Source organism: Epinephelus fuscoguttatus, linkage group LG21 (genome assembly GCF_011397635.1).
Source record: "Epinephelus fuscoguttatus linkage group LG21, E.fuscoguttatus.final_Chr_v1".
NCBI classification, from domain to species: Eukaryota; Metazoa; Chordata; class Actinopteri; order Perciformes; family Serranidae; genus Epinephelus; species Epinephelus fuscoguttatus.
The window spans coordinates 38,379,727-38,400,406 of record NC_064772.1 but is presented as its reverse complement, the minus strand read 5'-3'; the positions used below and the strand labels follow the sequence as shown (position 1 = coordinate 38,400,406).

At 43.2% G+C, this 20,680-nt stretch overlaps 1 protein-coding gene and 1 pseudogene across 2 annotated transcripts in view; both read left to right on the top strand.

Annotated features, from left to right (window-relative positions):
- The window catches only part of LOC125881972 (NACHT, LRR and PYD domains-containing protein 12-like), a 68,976-nt gene that overhangs the window by 28,065 nt on the left and 20,231 nt on the right, over positions 1-20,680 (top strand). The window lies entirely within an intron of this gene.
- Positions 676-20,680, top strand: part of LOC125881954 (NACHT, LRR and PYD domains-containing protein 3-like) — a 40,236-nt pseudogene continuing 20,231 nt past the window's right edge.

Below are 20,680 nucleotides of genomic sequence, written 5' to 3'. Positions count from 1 at the left end.
CACTTTAAAAACAGATTTTTACACATTTCTTTTTTTTTTCAGCTAATCTGAGCTGCTTAAGTTTTACCTGCAGCTAGTGATGGCCAAATGAAGCCTCATGAAGCATTTTCTTTATTTTCTGAGCCCACTAGATGGCGCTTTTTGTTCAACAAAAGGTTGAAAGCACACTGAATTGCCATTCTTTGAGCTTCTCTCTTCAAACCATGAGCGCCATCTAGTGGGCTCAGAAAATAAAGAAAATGCTTCATGAGGCTTCATTTGGCCATCACTAGCTGCAGCCTGTTCATCATATAGAAATATAGAAAATATAGGAATATAGAAAACATCTATAACATCGTCTACAGCAGAAACAGAAACATCTCATGTTCTTCTCCAGTTTTAAGTTCATCTGAAAGCGAGGCGCTTCATAACCGCACTGCAGCGCCACGTCAAAGTAAAGACAAAACTGTGTAGGCTGTAGTGTGAACAGAGAGAGGACTGAGGCCGCACCAGCTGTGACGGTGAGCACAGACAGAGTGGGGAGGGTCTGCTCTGAGGCTGTGCTTTTATTTTGAAAGTTGTGACCTGAACAGTCTTCCTGTTAACTGGAGTCTGATTAACCCTATAAACTGCATCAAAAGTTCTCTGCTCTTCCTTCATGATTATAGAAAGCTCACTATGTGTTCCTCTCATCATGTGAGTGACACACCTGCAGTGTTATATATACAGTATATGTCCAGATGTGTGACACCAACAGGAAGATGTCTGCTGACACCACAGGGGGGCATCACTGAGTCAGAGGGGGGATCATGAGGAAGTGCTCAGTCAGTCGGTTCACAGAGCAGAAAGAAGAAAACAGGTGAGTGTAGATCAACATTCTTCTTCTTGTGATTTTGAAGTGTGTGTGTGTGTGTGTGCGCGCGTGTGTGTGACTTTGACCGGACTTTATTGTCAGACAAACAGGAAGCTGCCTCAGTGAGCTCACAGCTGAGGACAGACAGAACAAGAGTCAACACAACAAACTGATCAAACTATTCCAGCAAGAAAGAAAATAATTCTAAAGATGAATTTAGTCCAAATATTCTCCCAACAACTAAAGACACACACAGCAAACAAATCCTCTTTGGACACACACACTTTGTTGAGCAGGACGTTGAAACCTGCTTTTTTTCTTGCGCCTGTTGTTCTTGTCTCAACATGAAGACGATTTCAGGAAATGACTTGTTGTGTGTGTGCGGCTCGACCTCCCCACTTCCTTCCTGACAGCTCTTTACTTGTTATCAACAGCATCTGAAGCAAATATCAGTTGCTGCACTTTGTTCACACACATTAGAGATAAAGTCCAAAAAAACCTTTATTGTTTCTTGTAAATCTACACTCATTGTGCAGCAGGTTGTTGGGACACCCTGTTTCCCACTGTGTGACATTTTTTGATGAAGTTTAGAAAGTCACATTTCTTTCTCAAGATTCACCAGCAGAAGTTGTGCTTTCACCTGGGCTCTCTGTCGCCGCTCCAAAACTGCTACAAGCACAAACTTGGTTCCAGTTGTCATGGAGCCACTTGTTCGTTCACTTTCAGTTAAAAGCAGCAGAAACACAGCCGAGGTTCAGCGTGTGGAGTCACCACAAGAGTTCATACAGTCATGTCCATTAAAGTTTGAAATGTGTTCAACAGTCCAGCAGCTTCAGAGAGGACTCAGCTCTTCAGGTTCACACTGCTTTAGTTTCCTCTCAGAGACAATCATGTGTAACATGTTCACAGCTCAGCTTTATCAATCCAACAAACAGGATGTTGGTTCGGACGTCTGCAATAACAGCAACTGTTGTATCAACTGTTTTCCCAGAAGTGATGTGGAGGAAGAGGAGGACATCTGCAGTCTGTCTACGAAGAGCTCCAAAGATCCTCGTCCACACTTCAGTCATGAACCTTCAGACACACAGTAAGAGACTCAAACAGAGAGCTTTGATTCCTTCTGTGTCTTTTATTCATTCCATTTGGTCGACCTCACAAACTCTTCACTGCTGCTGTTTGTGGGCTCAGACAAGTATTGTAAATATATATGTAGCAGCCTCACTGGATCAGGGTCCAGGGGCAGTTCAAGGGTCACATTTACTGCTTTTAGAAAATGTTGACACTCGTGTACGGTTTCCATTATCTTAACACCTTGATCCCAGAACGCTGTCAGAGCTGCAGGGTGCAAACTGGGACTGTTAATTAGCCTGACTGGGTTGAGTTGTTTTGATTTAGTGAAAGCTGGTCAGTGTTTCCCCGACAGCACCGCTGCTATAAAACCTCCTCATACGCACTTAACTGGCTGTCTCCACTTTAAGCAGCGCAGATTATAAAGAGAAGAGCTGATAGTTTGAAGGCTGATCAAAGAGCCAATCAGTGACTCTCATACATCAGATTCATTCATAAATCAGTGTGCATCAGGATGTTGATCCATGAGGCCTGAGTGTGTGTGTGTGTGTGTGTGTGTGTGTGTGTGTGTGTGTGTGTGTGTGTGTGTGTGTGTGTGTGTAAGTACTGAAACATCCACACAGGTTTTCTAATGTTGACTTATCAGCAGTGACATAATCCATGTGAGGGCTGGAGCTCATTCTGGGCCCCTGATGTGGGGCCACACAGTAGAAGATGATTGATGGTAATCATTGTGACACTCATCAATAACTACAGTCAGAAATGACACTAAAACTCAGCTCATCTTGTTCCACATCACATGTTTGACCTTAAATGACCCCATCATGTCAAGTCATTAGCTTTTTTCTTGAAATGGCCTGGCTCCATAAACCCCAAAGGACACTAGGACAACTCCTTCATTCCAACTCAACATTCGCTTTATTTTCTTGTGTTGGTGATAGGTTGGTTGGATTTCATCAGGTTGAAAACCTTCAAGACATAACAGAAACAACAAATTAGGTACAGCTTATACAAAACCATAAATAAAATTATTCTCTAATCAATTTCCTTAGTGGAATATTTTTTACAGTGCATAAGTCAAAATAAAAGATATAAATCAATGATCAACCATTTTAACTGTTTTAACTATTTAATTGTTTTAACTTAACTTTTACCATTTTATAGTCACAAATATTTTACATTTAAAGGGGAAGTTCAGTTTTTTACAACCTGGACCTTATTTCTGGCATTAAATACGATTGTTTACTTACCCAGGTAAGTTTGGTGTCATTTGGAGTCCTTCGGAAGATATTTAGATCTGCGAGAGCCGCGTACATCCATACAGTGGGAATGATTGGGGCACCGACAATGAGGCTCTAAAATAACACATTATCTGCCATGAAACTCGTTCATTTCACCAATATGTTTTTATGAATCGCTAGAGTTGCTTGTCATCATCATCATCCGGGTCATTTATACTGAGGAGGAGCTGATAAAGAGCTTGATGTAAATAAGTGCAGACACATTTCCTCACAGTGAGAAGGTCTCAGACTGGTTCATGGACTCCACAGTCTTAGTTTTGCACTCACATGGACCCATTTGACGAACTAATACAGTTAGCCCAGCCTCAGCTTTAGTCTGATCTCAGAGCTGTGTTTCCATGGCAACAGTCACTGTGACATGATGGTTGAGTGTGTGGTTTGTACAGAAGCAGTGTTGCTTGGATCAAGTGGCTGAATGTTATTTTGCATTTTATACATTCACGTCTAAATGTTCCTTTTCAGCTCCTCTCAGACAAAAACGTTGACATGACTCATGTGGAGGAAAGTTGAGTGGAATTATCTCTACTTGTGTCAGTGTGAGCTCACTGCTGCTGAATAACATGCTGCCAAATGTTCTCCTTTGCTTTATGACCTGCACTGGTTAGGGCTGATGGTTTGATTCTCTCCATCAATGTTTGCTGTTGGTTTGAATTTCACTAAATGTCATATTTATATCAGGAGCTGCGTATTGAAGAAGAAGCAGAGCTCTGACTGGGTTTGATGACACTGTGTGTGTCTACTGTCTCCACTTTCTCTACTGTCTCCACTGTCTCCACTGTCTCTACTGTCTCCACTGTATCTACTGTCTCTTTACCTCTCAGACTGGTGAAGATGAGTCATGTGAAGGAAGAGGAGACCAGAGCAGAGTCTGGAGTATTCAGTATTCAGTATGAAGAGTGACCGGTCCAAAGATCGTCCTCCAGTCTTCAGTAATAAACCAGGACCCACAGAGACAAAGTAAGACACTGTCTCCACTGTCTCCACTGTCTCCACTGTCTCTACTGTCTCCACTGTCTCCACTGTATCTACTGTCTCCACTGTCTCCAATGTCTCCACTGTCTCCACTGTCTCTACTGTCTCTACTGTCTCTACTGTCTCTTTACCTCTCACACTGGTGAAGATGAGTCATGTGGAGGACGAGGGGGGCAGAGCAAAGTCTGGAGTATTCAGCTCTGCGTCTATGAAGAGTGACTGGTTCAAAAAGTGTCCTCCAGTCTTCAGTGATAAACCTGGACCCTCAGACACAAAGTAAGACACTGTCTCCACTGTCTCCACTGTCTCCACTGTCTCTACTGTCTCTACTGTCTCCACTTTCTCCACTGTCTCTACTGTCTCTACTGTCTTCACTGTCTCTACTGTCTCTACTGACTCTACCGTCTCCACTGTCTCCACTGTCTCTACTGTCTCTACTGTCTCCACTGTCTCTCCCATCTCTACTGTCTCCACTGTCTCGACTGCCTCCACTGTCTCTACTGTATCTACTGTCTCCACTGTCTCTCCCGTCTCTACTGTCTCCGCTGTCTCTACTGTCTCCACTGTCTCCACTGTCTCTACTGCCTCTACTGTCTCTACTGTCTCCACTGTCTCCACTGTCTCTACTGTATCCATTGTCTCCACTGTCTCCACTGTCTCTACTGTCTCCACTGTCTCTACTGTCTCTGCCGTCTCTACTGTCTCCACTGTCTCCACTGTCTCCACTCTCTCCGATGTCTCCAAAGTCTCCACTGTCTCTACTGTCTCCAATGTCTCTACTGTCTCCACTGTCTCCACTGTCTCTACTGTCTCTACTGTCTCCACTGTCTCCACTGTCTCTGCCGTCTCCACTGTCTCTACTGTCTCCACTGTCTCTACTGTATCTACTGTCTCCACTGTCTCCACTGTCTCTACTGTATCTACTGTCTCTACTGTCTCCACTGTCTCTGCCGTCTCTACTGTATCCACTGTCTCTACTGTCTCTACTGTCTCCACTGTCTCTACTGTATCTACTGTCTCCACTGTCTCCACTGTCTCTACTGTCTCCACTGTCTCCACTGTATCTACTGTCTCCAATGTCTCCACTGTCTCTTTACCTCTCAGACTGGTGAAGATGAAGGACCCATAGACACAAAGTAAGACACTGTCTCCACTGCCTCTACTGTCTCCACTGTCTCCACTGTCTCTACTGTCTCCACTGTCTGCACTGTCTCTACTGTCTCCACTGTCTCTACTGTCTCTACCGTCTCTTCTGTCTGCACTGTCTCTACTGTCTCCACTGTCCCTACTGTCTCTACCGTCTCTACTGTCTCCACTGTCTTCACTGTCTCTACTGTATCTGTTGTCTCCACTGTCTCCACTGTCTCTACTGTCTCCACTGTCTCTACTGTCTCTACTGACTCTACCGTCTCCACTGTCTGCACTGTCTCTACTGTCTCCACTGTCTCTACTGCCTCCACTGTCTCTACTGCATCTACTGTCTCCACTGTCTCTACTGCCTCTACTGTCTCTACTGTCTCCACTGTCTCTACTGTATCCACTGTCTCCAATGTCTCCACTGTCTCTGCCGTCTCCACTGTCTCTACTGTCTCCACTGTCTCTGCCGTCTCTACTGTATCCACTGTCTCTACTGTCTCTACTGTCTCCACTGTCTCTACTGTATCTACTGTCTCCACTGTCTCCACTGTCTCTACTGTCTCCACTGTCTCCACTGTATCTACTGTCTCCAATGTCTCTACTGTCTCTACTGTCTCCACTGTCTCTGCCGTCTCTACTGTATCCACTGTCTCTACTGTCTCTACTGTCTCCACTGTCTCTACTGTATCTACTGTCTCCACTGTCTCCACTGTCTCTACTGTCTCCACTGTCTCCACTGTATCTACTGTCTCCACTGTCTCCACTGTCTCTACTGTCTCCACTGTCTCCACTGTATCTACTGTCTCCACTGTCTCTACTGTCTCTACTGTCTCCACTGTCTCTCCCATCTCTACTGTCTCCACTGTCTCGACTGCCTCCACTGTCTCTACTGTATCTACTGTCTCCACTGTCTCTCCCGTCTCTACTGTCTCCGCTGTCTCTACTGTCTCCACTGTCTCCACTGTCTCTACTGCCTCTACTGTCTCTACTGTCTCCACTGTCTCCACTGTCTCTACTGTATCCAATGTCTCCACTGTCTCCACTGTCTCTACTGTCTCCACTGTCTCTACTGTCTCTACTGTCTCTACTGTCTCCACTGTCTCCACTGTCTCCACTCTCTCCGATGTCTCCAAAGTCTCCACTGTCTCTACTGTCTCCAATGTCTCTACTGTCTCCACTGTCTCCACTGTCTCTACTGTCTCTACTGTCTCCACTGTCTCCACTGTCTCTGCCGTCTCCACTGTCTCTACTGTCTCCACTGTCTCTACTGTCTCCACTGTCTCCACTGTCTCTACTGTATCTACTGTCTCTACTGTCTCCACTGTCTCTGCCGTCTCTACTGTATCCACTGTCTCTACTGTCTCTACTGTCTCCACTGTCTCTACTGTATCTACTGTCTCCACTGTCTCCACTGTCTCTACTGTCTCCACTGTCTCCACTGTATCTACTGTCTCCAATGTCTCCAATGTCTCCACTGTCTCTTTACCTCTCAGACTGGTGAAGATGAAGGACCCATAGACACAAAGTAAGACACTGTCTCCACTGTCTCCACTGTCTGCACTGTCTCTACTGTCTCCACTGTCTCTACTGTCTCTACCGTCTCTTCTGTCTCCACTGTCTCCACTGTCTCCACTGTCTCTACTGTCTCTACCGTCTCTACTGTCTCCACTGTCTTCACTGTCTCTACTGTATCTGCTGTCTCCACTGTCTCTACTGTCTCCACTGTCTCTACTGTATCTACTGTCGCCACTGTCGCCACTGTCTCTACTGTCTCTACTGTCCCCACTGTCTCTACTGTCTCTACTGTCTCCACTGTCTCTACTGTCTCTACCGTCTCTACTGTCTTCACTGTCTTCACTGTCTCTACTGTATCTACTTTCTCCACTGTCTCCACTGTCTCTACTGTCTCCACTGTCTCCACTGTCTCTACTGCCTCCACTGTCTCTACTGTCTCCACTGTCTCCACTGTCGCCACTGTCTCTCCCGTCTCTACTGTCTCCACTGTCTCTACTGTCTCTACTGTCTCCACTGTCTCCACTGTCTCTACTGTCTCTACTGTCTCCACTGTCTCTGCCGTCTCCACTGTCTCTACTGTCTCTACCGTCTCTTCTGTCTGCACTGTCTCCACTGTCTCTACTGTCTCTACTGTCTCTACCGTCTCTACTGTCTCCACTGTCTTCACTGTCTCTACTGTATCTGTTGTCTCCACTGTCTCCACTGTCTCTACTGTCTCTACCGTCTCTTCTGTCTGCACTGTCTCCACTGTCTCTACTGTCTCTACTGTCTCTACCGTCTCTTCTGTCTGCACTGTCTCTACTGTCTCCACTGTCCCTACTGTCTCTACCGTCTCTACTGTCTCCACTGTCTTCACTGTCTCTACTGTATCTGTTGTCTCCACTGTCTCTACTGTCTCCACTGTCTCTACTGTCTCTACTGACTCTACCGTCTCCACTGTCTGCACTGTCTCTACTGTCTCCACTGTCTCTACTGCCTCCACTGTCTCTACTGCATCTACTGTCTCCACTGTCTCCACTGTCTCTACTGCCTCTACTTTCTCTACTGTCTCCACTGTCTCTACTGTATCCACTGTCTCTACTGTCTCCACTGTCTCCACTGTCTCTGCCGTCTCCACTGTCTCTACTGTCTCCACTGTCTCTACTGTATCTACTGTCTCCACTGTCTCCACTGTCTCTACTGTATCTACTGTCTCTACTGTCTCCACTGTCTCTGCCGTCTCTACTGTATCCACTGTCTCTACTGTCTCTACTGTCTCCACTGTCTCTACTGTATCTACTGTCTCCACTGTCTCCACTGTCTCTACTGTCTCCACTGTCTCCACTGTATCTACTGTCTCCAATGTCTCCAATGTCTCCACTGTCTCTTTACCTCTCAGACTGGTGAAGATGAAGGACCCAGAGACACAAAGTAAGACACTGTCTCCACTGTCTCTACTGTCTCCACTGTCTCCACTGTCTGCACTGTCTCTACTGTCTCCACTGTCTCTACTGTCTCTACCGTCTCTTCTATCTCCACTGTCTCCACTGTCTCTACTGTCTCTACCGTCTCTACTGTCTCCACTGTCTTCACTGTCTCTACTGTATCTGCTGTCTCCACTGTCTCCACTGTCTCTACTGTCTCTACTGTCTCCACTGCCTCCACTGTCTCTACTGTCTCCACTGTCTCCACTGTCGCCACTGTCTCTCCCGTCTCTACTGTCTCCACTGTCTCTATTGTATCTACTGTCTACACTGTCTCCACTGTCTCTACTGTCTCCACTGTCTCCGATGTCTCTACTGTCTCTACTGTCTCCACTGTCTCTACTGTCTCTACTGTCTGCACTGTCTCTACTGTCTCCACTGTCTCTACTGTCTGATCTCTGGTCTCGTACTGAAACGTCTCAATACATTTCTTTCTTTCACAAGTTAGAAAGTGTGCGGTAATTTGTCTGCAAATTCTGCCGTAACTTTTGTTGTCAATATTTTTCCATTTACCTTGTTGTTACAGTTCAGTCGTGAAATAAAAGGACGTCAATGAATACTTATCACCACTGGAATGAGCACAGAATCCCAAAGAGTCCAGAGGACGTAACTCCACCTGATCAAAAGTCTTCATTTAACCACATCAAGTGAAGCAATCATCTGAGGTTATCAGAGGACGAGCTCCCACTTATACATCCAACCTGATGTGGTTGTATATCGTTGAGCAGAATGTCCTCCAGGCACACAGCCAATATCTTCATTAATATCATGTGATCAGCACCTGTTAGACTTACAGGCCTGCAGCTGGTTGGGTCAAGCAGGTCCTTTCTTGTGTTGAGGATAACTGAAATTACTGCTTGATTGAGTGTAGGAGGAAACTGACCTGTTTCCATGAGCTCTGAATAAACCTGTATTAAAGTAGGTGCCAGTATGTCAACATAGTTCTTCTACCTCATATTCAACAGAACAACCATCTGACCCAGGAGCCTTTCCTGATTTCATTCATTTCAAGGCTTTTGAACTTGATCTTCTGGAGCTGGATCATCCAAAATTTCAGTTCATCCAAAGACTTGATGAATTTCCTGAGGTGTAGTCACCACTGGTCCAGATTCAGTTTGAATACAGTTCATGAAGCAAAACAGCAGGTGGACTCTGTGAGACCAACACCTTCCAGTTTGTGCTGGTTGTTGCACCTCCATGATTAAAATGGGGCCCTGAGTATTGTGGCAGCTGTCTGCTATCTCATCATCCAGACAGTGATGGTAAAATGTTCTGCTGCAATAACCCATGAAAGATTTGTATTTAAAAGACATGTCTTTGTGTCCACAGGAAGAGGAAGAGGAGTGATGTTTGTGTGGAGGAGCAGCTGTCCTGCTGTGCTTTGAGTCAGGACGTCCTGAAGGATCCAGTCTCTACCAGCTGTGGACACTGGTTCTGCAGACAGTGCATCACCTCATACTGGGACCAGTCTGCTTCATCAGGAGACTCCTCCTGTCCCCAGTGTGGACAAAGATCCAGAACAAGAGCTGGACTGCAGACAGCCAGTCAGACCAGCACTGTACAAAGTAAGACTGTCCATCTGTCTGCTGATGTCTTCATGTCTGAAAACAAGATTCTTCTTGTGTTGTAACAGTCGTTACATTTAAAAAAATCTCAGCCTCCATTTTCATTCCTTTTTTACTGATATGTAACTAAGACTATTTATAATGAGGCCTTGTTGTTGTCTTCCAGTGGACGCTGGTCTGCAGGAGGTTTTAGATGAACATAAGATCAGTCTGAAGAGGAGATGTGAACGTGTGACTGAAGGAAGTGATGAAACAGGAAGTGGAACCCTCCTCAACAGGATCTACACTGAGCTCTACATCACAGAGGGACAGAGTGAAGAGGTTAATACCCAACATGAGGTGAGGCAGCTGGAGACAGCTTCCAAGAAGAAGACCCTCCATGACACTCCAATCAAGTGTCAGCACATCTTTAAAGCCTTACCTGACCAACAGGGACACATCAGAGTGGTTCTGACCAACGCGTCGCTGGCGTTGGAAAAACCTTCTCAGTGCTGAAGTTCACTCTGGACTGGGCCGAGGGTTTGGAAAACCAAGATGTCAGTCTGGTGATTCTGCTTTCGTTCAGGGAGCTGAACTTGATCAGAGATGAGCAGTACAGTCTTCTCAAGCTGCTCCATGTTTTCCATCCAACAATCCAGAAGGTCACAGCAGAGGAGCTCGCTGTCTGGAAAGTTCTGTTCATCTTTGACGGCCTGGATGAAAGCAGACTGTCATTGGATTTCCACAACAATGAGGTCGTGTCTGATGTCACACAGAAGTCATCAGTCAACGTGCTGTTGACAAACCTCATCCAGGGGAATCTGCTTCCCTCGGCTCTGGTCTGGATAACTTCCCGACCTGCAGCAGCCAATCAGATCCCTCCTGCACGTGTTGACAGGGTAACAGAAGTACGAGGCTTCACTGACGCCCAGAAGGACGAGTACTTCAGGAGGAGAGTCAGTGATGAAGAGCGGTCCAGCAGAATCATCTCACACATCAAGACATCCAGGAGCCTCCACATCATGTGTCTAATCCCAGTCTTCTGCTGGATCACTGCTACAGTTCTGGATCACATGTTGACTACAGAGCAGAGAGGAGAGCTGCCCAAGACCCTGACTGACCTGTACTCACACTTCCTGCTGGTTCAGACAAAGAGGAAGAAGCACAAGTATGTTGAAGGACATGAGACGAGTCCACAGGAGCTGACGGAGGCTGACAGGGACGTTCTTCTGAAGCTGGGGAGGCTGGCGTTTGAACAGCTGGAGAAAGGAAACATCATGTTCTACCAAGAGGACCTGGAGCGCTGTGGTCTTGATGTCACAGAGGCCTCGGTGTACTCAGGAGTTTGTACACAGATCTTCAAAAGAGAGTGTGTGATCTTCCAGAAAACAGTCTACTGCTTTGTTCATCTGAGCGTTCAGGAGTTTCTGGCTGCAGTCTACATGTTCCACTGTTACACCAACAGGAAAACAGAGGTACTGGAGCACTTCCTGGGTACAGACTTCAGTCAAAGGGACTCAAAGCCAAAGTCTTTCCTCAAGAAGATTTCTAAGTTTTTTGGAAAGAGTGAAGACCATTACCCATCTCTGGATGAGTTCCTGAGCAGAGCCATGGAGAAATCCCTGGAGAGTGAAAATGGTCACCTGGACCTGTTTGTTCGCTTCCTTCATGGCCTCTCTCTGGAGTCCAACCGCAGACTGTTAGAAGGTCTGCTGGGTCGGACAGACAACAGTCCAGAAATCATCCAGAGAGCCATCAACAACCTGAAGAAGATGAACAGTGATGAGATCTCTCCTGACAGAAGCATCAACATCTTCCACTGTCTGACGGAGATGAACGACCCCTCAGTTCATCAGGAGATCCAAGAGTTCCTGAAGTCAGAGAACAGATCAGTGAAGGAACTCTCTGTGATCCACTGCTCAGCTCTGGCCTACATGCTGCAGATGTCAGAGGAGGTTCTGGATGAGTTGGACCTGATGAAGTACAACACATCATGGGAGGGACGACGCAGACTGATTCCAGCTGTGAGGAACTGCAGAAAGGCTCAGTAAGTCCAGATGTGATTAACATTATAAATCAGTGTAGATTAGTAGTTCAGTTCTTCACAGATGTTCCTGAACTGTTTCAAATGTTGATATTTCAGTTGGTTGTGTTTCTAGCTGTCAAGTTACTGAACACAGTTATTCTATTTATTTCTAATAGTTGTTACATTTGTCAGTTTTGTCTTATTTCTCTTCCTTTGAGTGTAGGGATGGCTATCATCAAGGTTTTAACACTACTACCACTCTTACCCATACTGCTTATTGATCCGCTACTTTAACACAACTCTTATCGGTTCTTATTTTGTGTCTCTCAAAACAAACAGAAGAACTGAACTGACATTGCTTCATTTTCTATGTATGTTAGTACAGTGTATCTGCTACAGCGTTGTTTCGAACCTAATTACAATTTTAAATTTAATTCATGGAGCCCAATATCACAAATCACAGTTTGGCTCAGAGACTTTACAGCATACAACATCCCTCCGTCCTCGGACCCTCACAGCAGAAAAGGAAAAACTCCCCAAAAAAACCTTTAACAGGAAAAATGGTAGAAACCTCAGAAACCTGAATAAATTCCTATTATAGACAATAACATCCCTGAGGTGGACGGGGTAACGGGAGATGAACTGCGAGGTAGGAGGTCGAAAACGCTGCATTTCTCCACATCAGAGAAAAAATGCATCAGTGACGAACGTCTTAATCTTATTGCAAATGAGGAACAGAGTTGGTGAGATAAAGACGGTACAAGATAACGTTTATGTGACCTAAATGAACAAGAAATATATCTTGTGAATTTCTCCAACACCAAAAGCAGACCTGTTAACATCAGAGCTTATCAATAGTACAGTCTTTAATAATTCCAGCCCTGGCCCGTTTAATACTGGGTTTCGGTACCAATCCCTATTTGGGTGATGGAGGCGACGTGCAAACCTGATAAAACTAATGAAGGTCTTTAGAGGTGGTGTTGGAGGTTTCATCACAACATATAGCAGTGTTTTACAGTTATCAGTGAATGCAGTTTATTATTACCTGAGTAGGTTCTGCAAGGTGTCTGATATCATCACACATACAGGTGATACCTGATTATTTGAAGAGTATAAAATAAGATCTGTATCATTTTCCAGAGGAGATTTCTGAAGGTCTAGAGAATTACTTTTGTGCATTTAATTATTTTGGTGATGGTTTTGGAGCCATTTCATAGTGAACATGGAGGATGTTAGGGGATATCACACGGCAGAAATGCAGCTCAGATTAATGGTTTGACTTTACATTGTTTAAATAACATCAGACTAATCTTCATTAATTGGCTTTAATTAGTTTGAATTCTTCATGTTCTTTTTATTATGATTATTATTATAAACTATTTTAAATGTGTTTATTCTGTTTTCTGTCTTTAAAGCACTTTGTGAACTTGTTTTTGAAAAGTGTTGTTTACTTGTTATTTTCATCATCATTATTGTTATTATTATTGTGATTAACTGAATAGAATATGTCAGTGAATCAGCCACTGTGGCCACAAGTGACACTTATGTGATAATGTTGAATGTTATAACAGTGATTTGGCAGCACAAGTGTAGAAAGTCATCAGATCAGAGAACTGATCAGTAACGTAAGTTACACAACAACATCTATGTAAAGTTTAACATTAGCATTAGCATTAGCCAGCAGCAGCTAGCTAACAAAGAGAGATCATCTTTCCAACTGTAATTGTTCACTGAGTTTAAAACATGGTTTTCTAATCAAGATGGCGTCATGCTAACTTTGTGGAGACAGACATGGGATCAGATCACACTGACAGACATTATGGAAGCCTGGATGTAACTCCATTATCTCTCCCTTCATCTGCAAGATTAAAGCAACACACAGATTAAAGTCTGCAGGTTTGAGAGAGAGTGATGAGAATTATTGTTTCCTGTCAAACACAGTGAGATAAGATCAGCTGAACCACTGATGTGAAGAGCAAATGTTCATCAAAACACAATCTGTCAAACTGTTTCATCATCAAATACATGAAGTCAATATAAAGTGTCCTCTTTTATAATAACATATTCTGTAATCAATGTGTCATGACAGACTTTCTGACTGTGAACTCTTAGAGACTCACTGTGAAGTCGTGGCCGCAGCTCTGAAGTCCAACCCCTCCCATCTGACAGAACTGGACCTAACTGGAAACAACCTGAGGGGTTCAGGAGTGAAGCTGCTGTCTGCTGGACTGGAGAGTCCACACTGTAGACTGGAGGCTCTGAGGTCAGTTCACTGACTGTAGCTTATGATGTTCTTTGTATATATTCAACACAACTCTCTGACTGAAGCTTCATATTTTTGGTTCATATATTTTGGGGATTTTGCTTGAACACAAATCTGAAGACTTTTCAGTTTTTCCAAATGTCTGAATATTTGGTTTTTCGGGAGATGAAAAGTTTGACAGGACAGTTTTTCAGCTTCTGGTCCATCAGTGAGTGAAGATGATGTCAGTACTGATGAGGCTGTAGAGTGTGTGAGGGATATGAATGAGGTTGTTGAAGATCTGATGACAGCAGATAAAAACAGGCTGCAGACACTTTGAGCTTCTGTGTGAACAGAGAGAGAGAGACAGGTTAGAGAAAGACAAGAAAGACATGAATGCAAAGCTCAATAAAGGTGAAGTTATGAAGTGTGGTGATGTTGATGATGTCAGAAGCTGATATGGCTGCTACAGCTGCTGTGGTGTGGTGTGCATTAAAGCAGAGCTCAGGGTAATAAACAGCAGCCTAACACAGGCCCAAACGTCCCAACAAAGAACCATCCAAGGTCTGTTTGAGGATTTTAGAAAGAAGCTGCAGAAGAAAAAGACTCTCTGCTGTAATGATGACAAAAAGGTGAGAGCAGTCATAGTGTTTGTGATTCAGAGCAACAACAAACTGTATGTAGTTTTATAAAGTTTCTGTTCTCTAACAAATCAAACTCTATTTAAGAATCATCTAACTTGTGTCCACCAATAACTCTGTTAATGTACATATGACATGTGGCTGTTGTTTGAAGACACACTGGAACAAATGTGGAGCTCTCCTTTGAATGACATAAACCTACTGAGCTCCCAAATCCAGGAAGAAGAAGCTCATGTAATAAATGAAAGAATAAAGAGTTTGCAGTCCAACATGTCTGATTTGATATTGATCCTCTAATGATCAGCAGCATGTTATTCATCAGTGTTGACATGAATAGGTGTATGAATGTTGTGGTGACATTTGGATGATGTCTGTTGAAGGCTGACATTATGATGATCCACAATAACACAATGACAAAGTCACTCTACTCATTTTAGGGAAAAGCTCATTGTTTAGGACATAGCAATGTTGAGCTACACATTTAAAACCTGAACACATCTGATTGGATTATTAATAGAGTTTTATCTTTTATTCTTTATTCAGACTGAGTGGCTGCAGTTTGTCAGAGATCAGCTGTGTTTCTCTGGCCTCAGCTCTGAAGTCCAACCCCTCCCATCTGACAGAGCTGGACCTGAGTGATAACAAGCTGCAGGATTCAGGAGTGAAGCTGCTGTGTGATTTTCTGGAGAGTCCACACTGTAGACTGAAGACTCTGAGGTCAGTTCACTGACTCTCTGTTACTGTTGTAGATCTTACATGTTTAACAATTGAACCTAATTTATGTACAAACATAACTTCTGTCTTTAAAGTTGTAAATGAACTGTTGTTCATATTTTCATGTTTCTTGTATAAATGTAGTCTGCAGTCACAAAGACTTGTGTTTCTTTAATTAACAGTTGATTTATTGAATCTTTGTCAAACACAGCAGTTTACAGGAGAAAACACAGAAGTGGAATATCAAAGATTAAACAATAGAATAGAATCAAATAAAGTAATAATCACACAGGACCAACTGTGTGTGAAATAAACACAACATTTACACACATTAGTACACAGAGATTCAACTCCACATGTCTACACAGATGCACGTGTGCATTAGTCAAACATATGTGGTCATCAACCCACAACAGACTGTGAAATATTTCCCATGTAGCTCCTAAAAGCAGAGCAGCATTTATCAGAGACATGTGGTTTTCTTTTGAGATTGAACATGATTTTTTCTGATGTCATGTACGAGGACATTTCTTTGAGCCACATGGAGACAGGGGGAGGATCTGCACTTTTCCATCATACAGCAATACATTTATTAGCAGCCATCATGGCCAGTTTGATCAAGTGAAGCTTGTTTCTTTTGGAGAGAGGGATATCAGATATGTTGCCTAGTCAGGCTAGTTTAGGTGAAGAGGAGATCTCAAAGCCAATCATCTCTTGAAGAATCTCCAATATTGATCCCCAATAAAGTCTGAATTTATGAGATTTCCAGAAGATGTGAATAAGGTTACCTGTCTCTGTTTTACATGGAGGGCAAAGATGTGAAATGGATTCATTGATCCTACGGAGTCTTTGTGGGGTCAAATAGGTTCTGTGGATAATGTTCAATTTTATTCAGTTTTATTCATAAAGCCCAATATCACAAATCACAATTTGCCTCACAGGGCTTTACAGCATACGACATCCCTCTGTCCTTATGACCCTCACAGCTGATCAGGAAAAACTCCCCAAAAAAACCCTTTAACGGGGAAAAAAAACGGTAGAAACCTCAGGAAGAGCAACTGAGGAGGGATCCCTCTTCCAGGACGGACAGACATGCAATAGATGTCGTACAGAACAGATCAGCATAATAAGTTAACAGTAATTCACATGACACAATGAGACAGAGAGAGAGAGAGAGAGAGAGAGAGAGAGAGAGAGAGAGAGAGATGCAGGTAATGACAGTAGCTTACAACAACATTATTGAAAGTAATAATAATATAGTTATAGTTCTGGCTACTGTGGTACAATATGACAGAGAGAGAGAGATGCAGGACAGACGGTAATGACAGTAGCTTACAACAATATTAATGAAACTAATAATATTATAATTAATAATAATCAGGGGTGTTTCTTGGGACTGAGAACATTGGGGGCTGAGCCCAGAACCTTATAGGGAAGTCTAGGGGATCCTACCTGGGAAAAAAGCTCTATGCTTTCTTGAGCCTTATTGCATCTTGTCTACAACCAAATACTGCCAACATGTACTTCAAAATGTGTCAAAATAAAATTATATTATATTGATAGAAACAGGATGATGCACTTATAGATAACACAGGAATTAAAGCCAAAAAAATAAATATTTTGTAAATATTTTGACTGAAGCTAAGTCATATTCCCCCTCAATTTTTAAAAAATGTTAGAGGTTACATGATTTGCAATTTTTAGTTTGCTTTTTTTTTTTAACACCAGACCATGTGAAAAAGTTGAGTGATGATGCCTACAGACTATATCAGGAGCCATATTTTCCCCAGAAAATGCACATTACATGAGTCAGTTTAATTTTTGGTATTTTATTTTTCCTTCCACCCCTACTGTGTTGTGTTGCACCTCTGTGAAAAAAGCTCAGCTTTCACAATAAAAAGAAAAAGGCCAACACTTCAACCCACACAGCAACGTTAGAAGGACATAACAACAGTTACGTAGTTGTGTGCAGTATCTTTGGTAACTTATGTGAGAAAAATATCACTGAATTTATGTGTGGGAAAAGTCGCCAGCCGTACCGAGCCTTCCGGGATTTTCAGCCCGCCTAAGAGCGTCTATCACCGGGGAGGACTGTCCCGCAGCTCTGCCGGCACGCCCCCCAACACTACACGTTTCACATAATTTTGAAGGAATAAACAGAATTTAAATTATTCATTTACCTGTTCCTAGTAACGGCTCCCCGGAGACGTGAGCCTCAGCCGAGTCAGCCTCCTTGTTTTTGAAAAAACGTCTTATATCCATGATCTTTCGTGTTGTTGCTAAAACCTCTCCCTCCAGCGCACCAACGGTTTAGATACCGGAAGAGCCTGGTGACGCAAGGCTATCAGCCAATAAAACACGGATGCTTCACGCAACCCCTCTCTCTGATTAACCAGTCTCGACGTCATCCTGTTTTGCATTCACTGAAAATGGACAACTACAACTTCTCTAGTGGCTCGTTAATGTACAGTTATCATTATTTCTTCTGAGGTTGAATTATCCGGGGCTTAAGAAAAAACGTTCGGGGCTAAAGCCCCGGATGCCCAGGCCAGGCGACGCCACTGATAATAATATATTAATATCTGGCAGTATACATGTGTGACAATAGTCATATGTGTATAATAACAGTAGAAGTATGACTAATGACTAATGATGGCAGCAGCAGCAGCAGGAGGCATCTGGCAGGACCACGGCAGCAGCACAACCACACACATCACGCTGTCCAGGCACCGCTGTGATATGAGTTAATCTGAGAGACAGTGGAGCACAAAGGCTCCGGAGAAGAAGCCGAGTTAGTGACATCCAGAATGGCCAGGTTAGCTAGATGCAGTAATAGAATACGAGAGAGAGAGAGAGAGAGAGAGAGAGAGAGAAGGAGAGAAGGTGCCCGGTGTATTATAGGGGGGTCCTCCGGCAGACTAGGCCTAAGTCAGCCTAACTAGGGGCTGGTACAGGGCAAGCCTGAGCCAGCCCTAACTATAAGCTTTATCAAAGAGGAAAGTCTTAAGTCTAGTCTTAAATGTGGAGACGGTGTCTGCCTCCCGGACCGTAACAGGAAGATGATTCCACAGGAGAGGAGCCTGATAGCTGAAGGCTCTGGCTCCTGATCTACTTTTGGAGACTTTAGGGACCACGAGTAACCCTGCGTTCTCAGAGCGCAGTGTTCTGGTGGGATAATATGGCACTATGAGCTCTCTAAGATATGACGGAGCTTGACCATTTAGAGCTTTATAAGTTAACAGTAGGATTTTAAATTCAATTCTGGATTTTACAGGGAGCCAGTGCAGAGAAGCTACAACAGGAGAAATATGATCTCGTTTCTTAGTTCCTGTTAGTACACGTGCTGCTGCATTCTGAATTAGCTGGAGAGTTTTTAAGGACTTACTAGAGCTACCTGATAATAGAGAGTTACAGTAATCCAGCCTTGAGGTAACAAAAGCGTGGACCAATTTTTCTGCATCTTTCAGGTCAGGATAGGCCTAATTTTCACAATATTACGCAGATGAAAAAATGCAGTCCGTGAGGTTTGTTTTAAATGAGAATTAAAAGACAAATCTTGATCAAATGTTACTCCGAGGTTTCTTACGGTAGTGCTAGAGGCCAGAGCAATGCCATCTAGAGAAACTATGTCATCAGATAAAGAGTCTCTGAGTTGTTTGGGGCCAAGAACAATAACTTCAGTTTTGTCTGAATTTAACATCAGGAAATTGGTGCTCATCCAAGTTTTTATGTCTTTAAGGCAATTATGGAGTTTAGTTAATTGATTACTTTCTTCTGGCTTCATCGATAAATACAACTGAGTATCATCCGCATAACAATGGAAATTTATAGAGTGATTTCTAATGATGTTACCTAAAGGAAGCATATATAGAGTAAATAGGATTGGTCCGAGCAAAGAACCTTGCGGAACTCCAAAACAAACTTTGGTACGTAAGGACGATTCATTATGAACGTGAACAAACTGAAAACAATCAGATAAATAAGATTTAAACCAGCTCAGTGCAGAACCTTTTAGGCCAATTAAGTGATCCAGTCTCTGTAGCAGAATTTGATGGTCAATTGTGTCAAACGCCGCACTAAGATCTAATAAAACAAGTACAGAGACGAGTCCTTTGTCTGAAGCAATCAGAAGGTCATTTGTAATTTTAACTAGTGCTGTCTCAGTGCTATGATGCACTCTAAATCCTGACTGAAATTCCTCAAATAAATTATTATCATGGAGAAAATCACACAGCTGGTCTGCAACTACTTTCTCAAGGATCTTTGACATAAAGGGAAGATTAGATATTGGTCTATAGTTGGCTAACACCTCTGGATCCAGGGTGGGCTTTTTTAGTAGAGGTTTAATTACAGCTACCTTAAAAGACAGTGGTACATAGCCTGTTAATAAGGATATATTGATCATATCTAATATATGAGTGTTAACTAAAGGAAAGACCTCCTTAAGTAGCCTAGTTGGGATGGGGTCTAAGAGACACGTTGATGATTTAGATGAAGAAATCACTGCGGTCAATTCTTGAAGAGAAATTGGGGAGAAACAATCTAAATATATATTAGGTTTTACAGCTGTGTTTGAGGTTAGATATGTTCTATCTGAGGACAGGAGGTCATGAATTTTGCCTCTAATAGTTAGAATTTTGTCATTAAAAAAGCTCATAAAATCATTACTGCTAAGGGCTAAAGGAATACAAGGCTCAATAGAGCTTTGACTCTCAGTCAGCCTGGCTACAGTGCTGAAAAGAAACCTGTGGTTGTTCTTTTTGTCTTCTATTAATGCTGAGGAATAGTTTGCTCTGGCATTGCGGAGGCCCCTCTTATAAGTTTTGAGACTGTCTGTCCAGATTAAACAAGATTCTTCCAGTTTGGTTAATCGCCAATTCCTTTCAAATTTTTGTGATATTTGTTTTAACTTACGGGTTTGACAGTTATACCAAGGAGCGAACTTTCTTTGCTTTTTTAACTTCTTTTTAAGAGGAACTACAGAGTCAAGTGTTGTTCGCAGCGAGCCTACGACGCTATCGACAAAATGATCAAAGTCGGTACAGGAAACCTCTGTTACTGAGGGACTTGGTATTGAATTTAATGACGGTGTAATCTTTTCCTTAAATTTCGCGACAGCACTATCTGATAAACATCTAGTATAGTAACTGTTGCTGAGTGGCGTGTAATTGAGTAAAAAGAAATCAAAAGTAATCAGATAATGATCCGATAGCGAGGGATTCTGT